Below are 14,819 nucleotides of genomic sequence, written 5' to 3'. Positions count from 1 at the left end.
ATATATATTAGATACATTGCTTTTGTTTCTAAAAGATCATAAATAGAGGAATTTTATAATGACAAGTTAGACAACACTTTTCCGGAAAAGTCGCATATTGTGGTCAAAATTATCACCGAAGATATTATCTTGCTAAGCCTTCTTGTGGAAGCTAGACCTGAACTAGGACCTTTTACTGGACATCTTGGGGTCTCTATCAATACGTTTTTATCAAGAAGGGTAAAGGTAGTGAAGAATTCAAATTAATTTCCTTCTTTTTCCATAACCCTTCTGCAAACCACAATGGATTGACTTCTGAGACTAACTTTTTGGGACTCTCATTAAAACCTTTTCTTTCTCTAGATGGTCTTTGAGGTGGAACTCGGGCTTTTGCCCAAATCTTGAATTAAGTTATTAAGTAAAACGACGTGAGGTATTGTTCATATATATTATCCCTCCTCAGAAAGGTTGAGGGATAATTTACCTCTCCGAGGTATGCTGGTAGCCATGGCCTTAGTCTCTCTCTCTCTCTCTCTCTCTCTCTCTCTCTTCTCTCTCTCTCTCTCTCTCTCAACCAACCAACCGACCTCACATATCACAATTATCTCAGGTCGCTAAATCAGAGTCGTGAATAAAAAAAAAATACATTTATTTAAGATTAAAAGGATTAATCAAATGAATCAGATTCTCAAAGAACAAAATGGTTGACTGAATAAGATAAATTTCAAAATCCACCAAATAATGCACCACTGTTATTCATACAGAAAACCCAACCAAAAATAACCCTGGGGATTCCAACAAACCGTCACCTCTTTTTCTTCAATAATTAGACATCAGTCATAAAAATGGCAACTAGAAAAGTAATAAACTGTCTACAATTAACACCACTCCATTAGGGGAAATTCCAATTCCACACTTCCCAGATCTATACCAGTCCTACCAGAAACGTGTCTTCGAAAAAAGAAAGGAAAAGGACCCCACATAAATAATTGCAAATAAACCAGAATGACATAAATAAAAAGTCATAGGGAAGAGGACATCCTCTGAAATAAAAGGTTTAAAACACAAAAAGACAAAGCCACACTCGGGTTTAAAAAGTACGTTTACCTATTTCAGCTGTGAGCACTAATACTTAAACAAAATACAACTGTATATGATCATTCCCAAAAGGCGCTTCTCCCACTTGGGTACTTCTCCATCTTGTTTATCTAACCCTCTCATTATGTAGGGGAAACAGCTCTCACTTACACAAGCACGAACTTTCTTACAATACACTCCCCTTGATATGATGTCACTGATTTGTCACAAGTTCATCACGCTGGAACTGATGCGTGACGTCGTATACAGCTCATTTCATTATCACACCCATAAGAATCTGTCTCACACCCATAAGTTGCTGTCTCGTTGAGGCAGCAAATTCCCACATGGCGCCAACCCAAGCGATGCGTCAACATTTTAAGACCTCGCTGGTTTCCATGGGAATCAAAATGATATCTATCGTTTCGAAGAGTGTCATTGCTCACCATAGTCCGCCTATCTATCACCATAGGTCAACAAAGAAAATCAATTCAGATATATATATATATATATATATATATATATATATATATATATATATATATATATATATATATATATATATATATATATATATATATATATATATATATTTATATGTGTGTGTGTGTGTGTGTATCGCTAAAACACAGTATTTTATGTTGTTGTAGAGCTGTAAGAAGGAATGACAGGATCGACCAAGAGCTTTCGTGTATTCTTCACACTTCCTTAGGGTCAAGTGTTTGATTTATCAGCTCTAATATATAAATCTTTATCTTTTTTCCAGTTTTTATATGCATTTACGCCACCTTAGAGGAATATTCGCGGATGAATCGAAGCTGGGGATCCCATACACTATACACTTACATCATGAACAAGGTCGAATCATGATAATAAAATGTTAGACTTACTCTCAGATCAAGAAACCTAAAACAGGAATAAGAAACAATCCGGTAGAAAATGTGAATGCTTATTTTAACAAAATCATAAAGAGTATTCTAAAAAACCATAAGGAATTATTACAAATGTACATTACGGTAAAATCCAACTCTTCCATATGTATATAGAGTTATCAAACCTCATAGGAAAATAATCCTGTCAGACCCACCATTATAAGTTCTGTAGGCTCTTTTACTTATAATCTATCGAAATGACTTGTTCACGAGTTGTCTCCAGTGCTTGATAACACACCAGGTGTGTTAGATAGGTTAAAAAGTTTTAATTTTAATTATGATTTTAAGTTAATCAGTTTAGACGTCAGCTCACTGTTTACAACAGTACCTGTACAAGATGAACTAATTGAATTTATGAAGGAATAAATGGAAAAATATGCTCCCCTCTTTCGACAGGCTTCTATGATTAAGCTAATAGAATTGTGTGTTAGAGGTTGTAAATTTGTGTTTGGAGAAAGGTACGTATTAATAAAAAAAAAAAAAAAATTGGCATGTCAATGGGTAATCCGTTATCTACATTACTTAGTAACCTTAATATGGAGTTTTTCGAAAGTAAATACTTACCCAGGATACTTCTTAATAGTATCCTGTTGGTTAGGTACGTCGATGATATATTTTTGTGCTTGGCCTGTTGACAAAACTGAAGAGAGATTCCTAATAGCATTATATACCCCATTATATACCTTGGAAACTGAAGTTGGGCGTTTTCAAATGTTTCAATTGTGAGGAATGACAGAAACTTTAGATTTTCTGTATACAGGAAATCTACAAATACAGATTCCTACATACATTTTTATTCTAACTTTCATCTAAGAATGAAGATGATGGTATTTTTTTTTTTTTATGTTTTTTAACGGCTTCTGCGGTCAGTTGCCCTGTCTTCCTCTTATCTGAGCTTCAGAAGGTCCTAGACATTGCAACAAGTCTTAGGTACCTCCTTGTGGTTTTCTTGACAGGGCTTTTTGTAAAGCAAGAAAAACATTTTATGAAGTTGGTCGTAAAAGTGATTTTGATATGAAAAACCTTCTTGTTTCATCGTACTGTAACCAGTTTTGATGGCCATCGCTGAGCTGTTAAGACCATTTAAATGTTAATGTCATTTTTAAGAACTATGTACTTAAGGACGAAATGTTAATAAGAAATTCCCCTCTACAGAAGAGTGGCTGCATATCCAAGATTAAAGCAACATAAATATGATGTCAGAACGGGGAATAATGCAAGCAGTTTTGTTTAACATATGAATGAGTGCAACCACACCGTGAATTGGAAAGAAGCGAAAGAGACCAGGTTCTGTAAAGACATCACAAAACGAAATATTGTTGACTCATGTTATAATAAAGAAAAATCGTGTAGATTTGATCAACAGCAGGCCCGGGATGTACAAACAGGATGAACTACTTGTAAACAACATTTTTGGACAATTCGTTTTTTAAATATAGTAGTAGTACGATAGTTTTTTATGTTTATGTATTGCTGCCAGAGGTGTCTTTGTAAGAAATAATGATTTTTTTATCACTTGACCCTGAGGGAGTAAAGGGAAGAACACACGAAAGCGCTTGGTCGACTATTATATATATATATATATATATATATATATATATATATATATATATATATATATATATATATATATATTATTATATATATATATATATATATATGTATATATATATATAGATATATATATATATATATATATATATATATATGTTTTTTTTATATATATGTGTGTCTGTGTGTGTCTGTGTGTGTGATAAACAGAACAGCAAGAAGACTGGAGATAATTTCTTTTTTTTATTTACACCTATGTTTTGGAGTCCTTTCCTATCTTCAGGGCTTTAAATAGAATTAATTTTTACAATATAAAAAGTATGCTAAAATAAGCTAATAATTATAAGACATATAGTTTTGTCATAAAGCCAAAGGAAAATAAAAACTACAAAGCAACTTTAGCTAAAAAGAATTAAAAACACTGCATAACTCAGTAAAATAACAGATCAAAAGCAAACCAAAAAATAAATACTGAAAAAAATAAACCAAGAAAGCGTTTTGCCAGACTTACTGTTAAGAGGTTTGTTTGTTAACTGATGGAGAACAGCGTAGTCAAAAGGTCATGTTGGAGTATTAAAAAATGGAGAGAGAGAGAGAGAGAATATGAGAAATAGGCAATTAGGCAATATGAAATGGTGTTGAGTTAGTTTGGTGGTTTAAGGAAGGAGACATCTTCTTAATGTAAAATGTAAAGAGATTCTAAAAGAAAGAGCGAAAGACAATCAGTAGTTTGACAGAGTTTTTTTAAAATTATTTTACATAATGTCAGCTTTACATGAATTTGAATAGTTCCTTATGGCCGAAAATTCTTTTGATTTGAAAATGCAGCCAGCTTTCCCAGTTCAAAGACTCAGAACAATCTCGAACAATTAACCCTCTAAATCCGGCCTTATAACCACTCACCCGATTGATTTGATCCTGTAATTATCAAAACCTGTCTCTAGGTAACGAATAATGGCAAAAGGAAAATGTTTGCGCTGTCTTACATGAAGTTTCCTAGGGAATTAACACATGAGATGTTAAAAGGATCTCAATCATTACATGACATTAAAAACCTGAGCTTTGAACTTACTTTAACACTGTATATTCAAATAATTACTGATGTTTGATTATTCATATTTGACTCGTAAAAATTTATTTGACTCTACTCATAAACTTCGATATGTTTAATACCAACAGGCATTTTTGGTATCAATTTTGTTAATATTTATCCTAATGAATAGAGAAAAATAGTCTAATTCAATACCTTCTTTTTTTTATATTAAGATAACATTCCATCATTCATTTGACATGGAAATTTTAAGTTTCAATCAACGACTGAAATAATTTGTATAAACCCATTATATTTTATGATTGTATAATTCAATACTGAAACTAAAATAAATCTAAGCTTTCTAAAATGACCATTCACAAGGTATGTTCTGCAGCATATTGCTTAGTCGAAAAGGCCAACATTATTAGTTCCCTCATCCAATAAAGGAGCATATGTTTTGCCATTATTCGTCTACCGTGAGTACAGGTTTTTGATAATTACTGGATCAAATCCAATCGGTGGGTGAGTGGTATAAGGCCGGATTTAGAGGGGTTAATTGTTCCGAGATTGTTCTGAGTCTTTGAACTGGGAATCTGGGAAATCTCCTTGTAACTTGTTTACTTCCCTTTAAATAAAGTATTAGAATTCCTTCAGACTAAACATAATGAGGGTATTTTCAATCCAAACATCGAAATATGCGTCTTCCTTGAGTTGATTAAATTGTGTCGGTGATACTTATTTCACGTTTGAGGGACAAGTTTACAAACAGAAAAAATGGAGTAGCTATGGGGTCCCCATTATCACCTATACTCGCTAACATCTATATGGAATATTTCGAAACTAATCGAGTTCCTAATGTTAATGTCCCTAACTTAAAACTGCAAGGATGGTGGAGATATGTGGATGATATTTTTGCTATTCTGCAAGGTGATGAAAATGAAATAGAAACTTTTCTAGATGAACTCAATAAGTTTGATAACAATATCCAGTTCACTTTAGAGAAAAGTATCAATAATAAACTGCCCTTTTTAGACATACTCATAGAAAGAAAAACGAAACAGGATATGAATTTAGTACATATAGAAAGCCCACACATACAAACGTATATATTCATTTCTTCTCTTTTCACAGTCATGATATAAAAATATGGGTTCTAACAGGTTTATTTTCTTAGGGCAATGAGAAGTGTGACCCTTGCAAGATAGAACAAGAAATAAATGACATCGGTAAAAGCTTCGATGCATTAGCATACCCGGAATGGTTCAGAAAAAGGGCACTCAACAAAGCTAGAAAATTTTTTTACAGAGCAAATTTAGAGAGTACATGGAATAAAGAAATCATGAAAATAGTTGCCCTTCCTTTTATGCCTAAAATGAAACAAATCACTTCAAAAAAGAAAGAAAGTGAATATAAATTTGTATATACCTTTGATAATACCATAAAAAACAAAGTATGTAAAAATAAATTGGAAGGAGAAGACAGTAATACTGAAGATGTAGCGGGGGTATACATAATCAATTGCAACAATTGTGGAGACAGATATGTGGAGGAATCATGTAGGGGAAATCAGGACTAGAATCCAAGAACATAGAAGGTCAGTACAACTTAACTCTCAGGTGAGTGCTATAGCTAGGCATTGTTGGGAAAATGACCATAGGATGGATTTAAAAAACAGTAGGCTTATATACAAAAGCAACAAAATTAGTCACAGGAGGTTAGTAGAAGGGCACTCATCAGAAAGATTTAAAGTAATGAGAGGAAACAAAGGTTTTACTTCAGAAGATCCCATAAGCCGAGCTTTGATATTAAAAAAAAAGCAAAGATTGACCCTGCTGACCTGGAGATTAGGTTTCCTGCCCAACAGACTTTTGGTGATCACACCCTTACCTCAAGGATTAATCCCATTGATATCAGCTCAGGATATCAGAGCGACAAGAGGGATTGGCAACTCTCAAGGAAACCAGAACAGCCATCACATAAATGACAGCTCAACGGAGGAAGAAGTTCCAGAAGACTGCTGGGCCTTGACCCAGGCTAACATCCCAAACATCTTTTGAAAAACAAATGGGTCACAGATAGGGCCTGAAAGTACTCGTGTGTGTAGTAAAACTAAATGTAAATACTTAGAAGTAAACAAGTTACAAAGTGATTTTGTGGTTTCTTTTTCAATCTTCAGAAGAAAACTGAAAGAAGTTTTTGTTTGGTTCTTTATATATATATATATATATATATATATATATATATATATATATATATATATATATATATATATATATATATAATAATATATATATATATATATATACATACATACATACATATATATGTATATATATATATATATATATATATATATATATATATATATATATATATATATATATATATATATTTTTTTTTTTTTTTTTTTTTTTTTTTTTTTTTTTTCTGACCCTTTTATGTAATGTACATGAAAAGAAAAGGGTTTTAAACTTAATGCCAATCTCAGTAACCTGCAATTCTTATTCTTCAGGTTTTTTAAAATAGGTTGAGTGGTGAATGGTCTGCTTGAAGAACAGTCCATACCAAAACAAAATGGTACTCCTTGAATCTTTATATTGTCCAAACTATGGACAAACATTCCTTTTCTAAGGAAGAGTAATGTCTCTTTGTTACAGAGAATTTCTTACTACCATAACAGACTGGTTTCAAGATACCATCAGTTTCTTGTAACAGCACAGCACCCATTCCATCATTTAAGCATCAGTCCTCAAAAAGAAAGTTTTATTAACATTAGGCAACATCAAAATGGGGTGATCAGAAAGACATCGTTAAGCTCCTTGAAACAATTATTTGTTCATTTGACCATTGTAAAATATTCTTGCTTCCCTTCTTTAGTAGATCTGTCATAGGAGCAGACAGGGAAAACCAGGGATAACTATTGTAAAATCCCACAGTTCCCATAAATGATCATAATTGCTTTTTAGTCTACAGCAAAGTCATGTCTATTATATCTTAATCGTGTTAAATAAAGGACCCATACATTTCTACCCATTGAAAATCCTAAATACTTCAAGTTTTCAAATGCAAAGAAATATTTACTTAGACCTATGGTTAATCTATGTTCCCTTAGTCTGAACAAAACAATCTTAATGTGTTTTAGGTGATCAACAAAGCTAAAAGAATGAATTACTGTGTTATCAAAATAACTAGTAATAGATAAACCTCACAGTACTTTGCGCATTAGTCTCACAAAAGTTGCACATGCAGTTTTAAAAATCAAAAGGCATTCTCTTGAACTGCATGAAACCATACTTTGTAGCAAAAAGCAGTATATTTCTTTGATCTACAGTTATTTGGACTTGCCAGTAATTCTTAAATAATTCTAGTTCAGAAAAAAAATATCTTACCATTAAAGATTCAGTTATACTTGGTATCAGCTCAGCCTCAAATACAGTTATGGAGTTTAGTTCTCTGAAATCTATGCATAAGTAACAGAATTCATCAACTTTCCTAACAAGCACTACTGGTGAACAATAAGGAGATTTAGACGGTTCAATTGTATCCATAGCAATAATTCTATTAACTTCCTCATTGAAGGTTTCTACCAAGTTGATTGGTAGTGGGCAGTTATTACACTGAAATGGAATGTCTGAACGTAAGACTATACTGTGTTGAATGGTTTTAGTAACACCTAGTTGGTCACAGATTGCAGCATTAAAGGTTTGTAACAAACTATGTAACTACGAAATCTGCAATTCATTAATATTTGGGTTTATATGTACTATGCTAGGGTTCAATATTTCCCTGCCAGAATAGTCTTCTGGAACATCACTTACATTACTCATCACTCTAAAAAACAATCTATCACAAGAATCTCCTCCAACAATTTCCTGAAACATATCAACTTTATTTTTCCTATAATAATGTTTTATCATATCAGCCTGATATAGCTTAGTAGTGTTTCGCTACTTTCACAAAATAGTCTACTCCATTGTTGTGGCAATCATCAATAACATAAGGAGCTTTCCATTGCATCAGCAATTATTAGAATTTGTCGGAAGCATAAAAAGAACTGAACTTCATCTCCATTATTCAATTCCTGGATTTATCTTTCCCATCAAAGTACTCCTTATATTTGAATGAACTTACTTCTGCATTAGAAACAGCTATTCTTGCCATTTCCTGCAATTTGGATCTAAGGTCTATGATATACTGATAAGTTGTTTTAACATTGCCCTCAACCATGCCACCAGTAATTAATTCATGCAAAATTGTCAAGGGACCCTCTCACAGAGAATCCATACAAAAGTTCAAATGGGCTAGATTTCTAACTGTCATTAGGTATTTCACGATAAGCAAATAACACAACTGGTATATATCTATCCTATTCCCACGGGTTTTCTATGCAAACTTTCTTAAGCATAATCTTATGGACACCATTTAATGCACAGCGTGCAGACACTGTTACCAATTTTGCAAGTGGATACCGATCACGCATGTGGTCCAAGTCATAGGTTCGCCTGCCTGGGACTACTGCCTCACTTGGACTGTTTGATCTGGTAACACTGTTGAAAAGCGAGAGAAATTACGGGCAAATCAGAGTGCCCGTTGTGTCCTTGCCCCTCGTGTGGAAGGGGCTTTAATCTCAACTGTTGGGTCCTAGTTGTAACATTAACGACAGCATTAGGGCTCATTCCAGAATCACCATTTATCTTATCAAGGCCTTCTCTGACATTTTCTTTTCAACCTGGAATTAAACAAATTAGCACATCTGCACACTTTATTGGTGCTACTACCGCATTAACTTTTCCAGAGAAAAATTTAATGTTACACTTTACATGTGGTAAATAAAATAGAAATGCCAAAACGAAAATGATAAACTTTAGTAGTCTTTCCCTGTTTATAATGTTTTGGAAGCAAGTCTTCTCTAACTGCAACTGTATTACAGCCTGTATCCAATACAATTTCAGCAGGGACACCAAGGACTTTACTACTAAAATCAATTAAACAATCCAAAGGTTTCTCTTCCCTAGCTAAAGCTATACTAATTTAGGAACTCCAGATTGTTTTATACCTTTATCTCTGGAAAATTTTCTTGGATTATCTGGATATTTGTTTAAAATATAACCTAACTGAATGCACAAATGACACTTAATATTTAGGTATTACTCCTATGCCTTTGGTATCTGTATTCTTTACTTTCTCAACAAAAGTCCTAGATTTTGTCTTCTTTCATTTAGTAACACCATGAGCAATCATACAACGGTCAGGTGACGTTACCATTTCGTGAGCGTCTACAAACTGTTTTTTCCAAAGAAATTCCTTGAACTCCTTAGAACTATTTGCTAGTACCTGATCCATTACCATTACATCACAAAACTCATTCAAAAGTTTAAGATACGCTTGATAACTCTAGCTACCTTGCAAAGTACTGGTGCATTCAACAAACAAGCTGAAAGTAACTTTTGCCACTTTCTAAAGTATTTTCCCTATTTTTTTCCATATGCATTAGGATTAACATAGAAATTCTTCAACAGTGCAAGTTTCAACTCTTCATAATTGTCAGCAATTTCAGGATAGTGATTACAATATGCTTTCAAGGCTCTGCCACGTAATAGGGCGCCTTATAGCACAGGATAATCATCCTTGCCCCAATTATAAAACACTGCAAGCTTTTCAAACCTTTGTATATAGGTATCTATCTCTTCTACATCCTCATAAAAGGGTGAATTTTAGGCAGCGACTTAACAAGCTTAGTTTCTTCTGCAGAACTATGAAAAAAAAAAATTTTTTTTTATCAACTGCACTAGTTTTAATCTCCGCAAGCTCTGTTTCATTCTTAATCTCTTCCTCTCTTTCAACCCTTTCCTTCTTCTCAATCCTTTCTCTCTCTCCTTTTCAATCATTTCGTCTTTCCTTCTCTTTCAGCTAACCTATCTTCCCTATCCTGACTAACTTGCATCTGTTCCTCAACAAATACTTTAGCTCCCTTAGCTGTTAAACCTACCTGAATAGCCTTATCAAAAAACACAAAAACTATCCATAGCTAATTATATAAAAGTTATACAATTACTCAAAATAACTTCAAAAAATCAACTTATTCCATTAGCCCAGAGCTTGTTAATTACTCAAAAAGCAGCAGTAACATTAAGAATATTACGCTTAATCACAAGTTACTTCACTAGAAATAAAAACTTATGATCAACTATGACTAGTCTAGGTACTAGGACCATCACTCCACTTTAATTTCTATAATATAACAGTAATACGAAATTATAACAACATAAAATGGAATCTCACGTGGCATGTTCACGATCAGACTATAATACTGGAACATTAACGCATAACGAACTCTTAACAAGTTTCAAGATCCTTTCACCAAGTTTAACAAGTATCCTAGGAAAACAACGGTGTTGTCCCATTCCTGGCTGAAAACAAACCCGTTCCTTACACAACCAACTACCTAGTCAACGAAGAAATCTGACCTTGCAGAAAACTTTTGAACAACCACTAAAACCAACAATACAGCATTAGGCACGGGGACGAGGTCCAAGGCCCCAGTTATCGCAGCAGCTGGAGCCGATGCCTCTGCGGAATCTTCAAAGGGCTTGGATCACGCAAGGTCACCAATGGCATTGTCAAACCGACCTCAGAGAGGCCGAAGGACGAAGGGAAAAGGGCGTCGAGGTTTTCCGAAACCTTATGAGAGCCAATAGCCTCTCTGCACTAGTGCCTGGCACAGTGCACCCTCTTTATAGAGATTTCTGACCCTCTCCATCCAAAGGAGAGTGCCAAATTCTGCTACTTCTACTTTCTTTTGACCCTTTTGGTACTTTCTTTTTCCTTTTTTGTACTGTCTGTATCTTCTCTTCCTTGGTTGCCTTTCCTCATATTTACTGCCTTTAGGCATTTATAATATATTGTATGCTCTGCTTAGGCAGAGCCAAACCTGCCAACCATTCTGGCCTTGTATAAATTAGTACTTCTTTATGAACTACAAACGTAAAAGTGCCACAATTAGCACCGTGCTCTATTCTACGCACTTAGAATTCCATTTGACTTGGGAAACTTTTAGCCAGCGAAAGTTGCTATAGCTTTAGAGATAATTTCGAAGCTTGGCTCGTTTATACATTGATTGATTAGCTTTTGATTTAATGTTATTCCCTATTCTTTATATTTTGTGGATTGCCATTGTCTTAGGTGTAAATTTTACTCATCTTCATAGACCTGGTAATCATTTGGCTTGGTACTTGGATGTCAAAAATTGGTAATGAGTCTTTTCTCCTCTCCGTCTTCTTAGTTTCGTGTAGCATTTGCTCTGTTATGCGTAGGCATTCAGAAGTAATTGTAATTTATTACACTACGTTTATTGTTATTTCTTGAATGTATTACAGTAATATATAAACGTTCATTGTCATTCTCCCTCGATACTGTCATTCTAATTAACCATTATATATATATTTTTTATTTGTGTATTATGACACAAGGTGTTTTATCGTAAAAACTATTTAAAGAAAAATTCTCATCTTCGGACACAGCCTGTTATTTTAGTTACTATGTCAAAAGTTTTAATAATGATTATTAGTAAACGTCTGTATAAAGTAGCTACTTATTATGACAACGCTTTAAATAATCGGGCACTTTTTACCCACATTTTCCTGAAACATTTAAGTACCTAATTGTCATCTTCAATTTTAAAGGTATTGGTTTACTTACTTATAAGATCAAGTATAAGTCACAGTAATACTGAGTAAATCCTAAAACTTAAAAATATTTCTCACCGATAATTTTCAACGATTAATATAGGTTACATGTTACCTTTCATACTAATTACTTGTCATTCATGATGTAATTGATCACACATTATTAGGTATGCACAAGACGACATACATGCCATCAACGAAAAGATAGAATCACGTTCCTCCCACATCTTCCTGATTCTAGATTTTTAAAAATTAAATAAAATCAACCTCTGTAGTCATGAAAGTAGAGTTCTAGTCGATTCCATGAAATTCCTCTGATAAGAACGAATGATTGAGAGCACACTTTTCTCTCCAACAGCAATCAGGCAATGTCCTTAATTCCTGTTTTTTTTTTTCGATTATGGCAGATTGCTCTCGTTCGAAAAAAAGTCATGAAAAAAATAATTGACCCAGCGATTTCAGATTATTCTTTTTTCCTCCTTCGAGGCATTCAGGCAACTTCGCTGTAAGATTTGCAAGGGAGCCATCAGGGGGAAATGAAAATGGCATTGGAAGTTTATTATTATTTATTATTATTTTGGTAGAAGACCCTCTTTTAGGCAAATGCTGTTAAAAAGAATGGCAGAATTAAGCGAGTTGATTTTTATATATTGTTTGTTCTATTATCCTTACCAGCGAATTGTAAGGAAAATAGAACAAACAATATAACATCAACTCGCTTAATTCTGCCATTCTTTTTAACAGTATATTATTATTATTATTATTATTATTATTATTATTATTATTATTATTATTATTATTATTATTATTAAATTACGAGATAATTGGAGTGCGTTGCTCCTGGTTGTGTGGACAAATCAGTTTGCAAGGGATGGGTGGCTGTATCATGTTTCCACTACTGTCATCCGGGAAAGGACAAACAAGATACACTTGGATTTTTACTAATATAGACGAGCTTGATAGCGCACTCTACGCTGGGCAAACATTAGGTAGCTGCCGCTGTAGTACTTTGCACGGTCGAAACTAAAAGTGTACGAAACTTATGTTCCCGACACTACACGTTTCACACCGCGGCTGCCCAACAAGATCCACTCGCCTTTCATTATTATTATTATATAATATTTTAACTATATGATATAATACAATATTATATTTTCACGACTATTTTAATCTTCAGTACAAATTTCGAACATGCTAGGTATATATAGTAAAACAACATTTTCATTTTGACAACTATTTTCATTCTTCGAAACATGCTAGGTATATATATGGGTTTATTTAAAGTAATGGTAAGGGACTAATGATTCTAAGGACTAACTGATTCCTTCAAATCACTGCGGGTTTGAAATGTCTCGTTACAGTTGAGTTTGAGAGAGAGAGAGAGAAGAGAGAGAGAGAGAGAGAGAGAGAGAGAGGGAGCACAAGAAATTTACATAAGAATTTTGAAGCCTAGATTTTATGACTTAGAATGTTTATGGCATTTCACGCATTTTTCAAACTCCTCAAATCATTTTGAATCGATCCATATATATATATATATATATATACTATATATATATATATAATATATATATATAGATATATATATATATATAATATATACATCGAGCTACAATGTCCTTTAATATCTAATTCGCTCTACCTCAGAATTAATATATTTTCATATATGCTTAACCGAAGTGGAATTTTTTTTCTCGATAATAGATTTACCTGTACCTAGGCGCGAACGCAGGTACATTCAAATCCAGGCACATCAGTATTTGAGGGTGAGAGACGGCATAAACCTTTGGCATCTTGCGGTGGTGGGGTGGAAGAGCTTCACTGACGTGCCTGGATTTGAATGTACCTGCGTTCGCGCCTAGGTACAGGTAAATCTATTATCGAGAGAAAAAAAAATTCTCCTTCGGTTAAGCATATATGAAAATATATTTAATTCCGAGGTAGAGTGAATTAGATATTAAAGGACATTGTAGCTCGATGAATGTATATGAATCACGGTAAGTGATATGACTTATATATATAATATATATATATATATATATATATATATATATATATATGTGTGTGTGTGTGTGTGTGTGTGTGTGTATACATATATGTGTGTGTGTGGGTATGTTAGTTAGTGCTTTTGTAAAGTGCTTTCACAGGAAAAACTCCAAAACTCTTCTTAACGTATTTTGGCATTCACCCAAAAGTTTTGATTCACAACACTTAATGAGATTTTCGATTTAGAATAATCTCCATAAATACGAATCACTCTGAAAACATAATTCGTTCATGTACTCATATGATTTGAATAGAAAAATTAGAGCAAAACCCTGTAATGCATATACACGATACAAAAGACTGAATAGATAGATTGCGCATTGTCATGCAAATCGCTTTGTGAAAAATACAAAAGAAATATATAGTTCGGGTTTTACGAACGTTTAGGCAAACGTTGTTGCTCGAAATTGGAAAACTGGTATTCATTACTCTCGCAATAAAAGGATCGCTTATATTTGTGTTGATGTAGATGAAGTTAAGATAATGTGTTATAAGTATCTGATGCTATTATATTAT

This window comes from Macrobrachium nipponense, chromosome 38 (assembly GCF_015104395.2).
Source record: "Macrobrachium nipponense isolate FS-2020 chromosome 38, ASM1510439v2, whole genome shotgun sequence".
Taxonomy (NCBI): Eukaryota; Metazoa; Arthropoda; class Malacostraca; order Decapoda; family Palaemonidae; genus Macrobrachium; species Macrobrachium nipponense.
The sequence above is the reverse complement of the archived record's forward strand: the minus strand, read 5'-3'. Positions refer to the sequence as shown.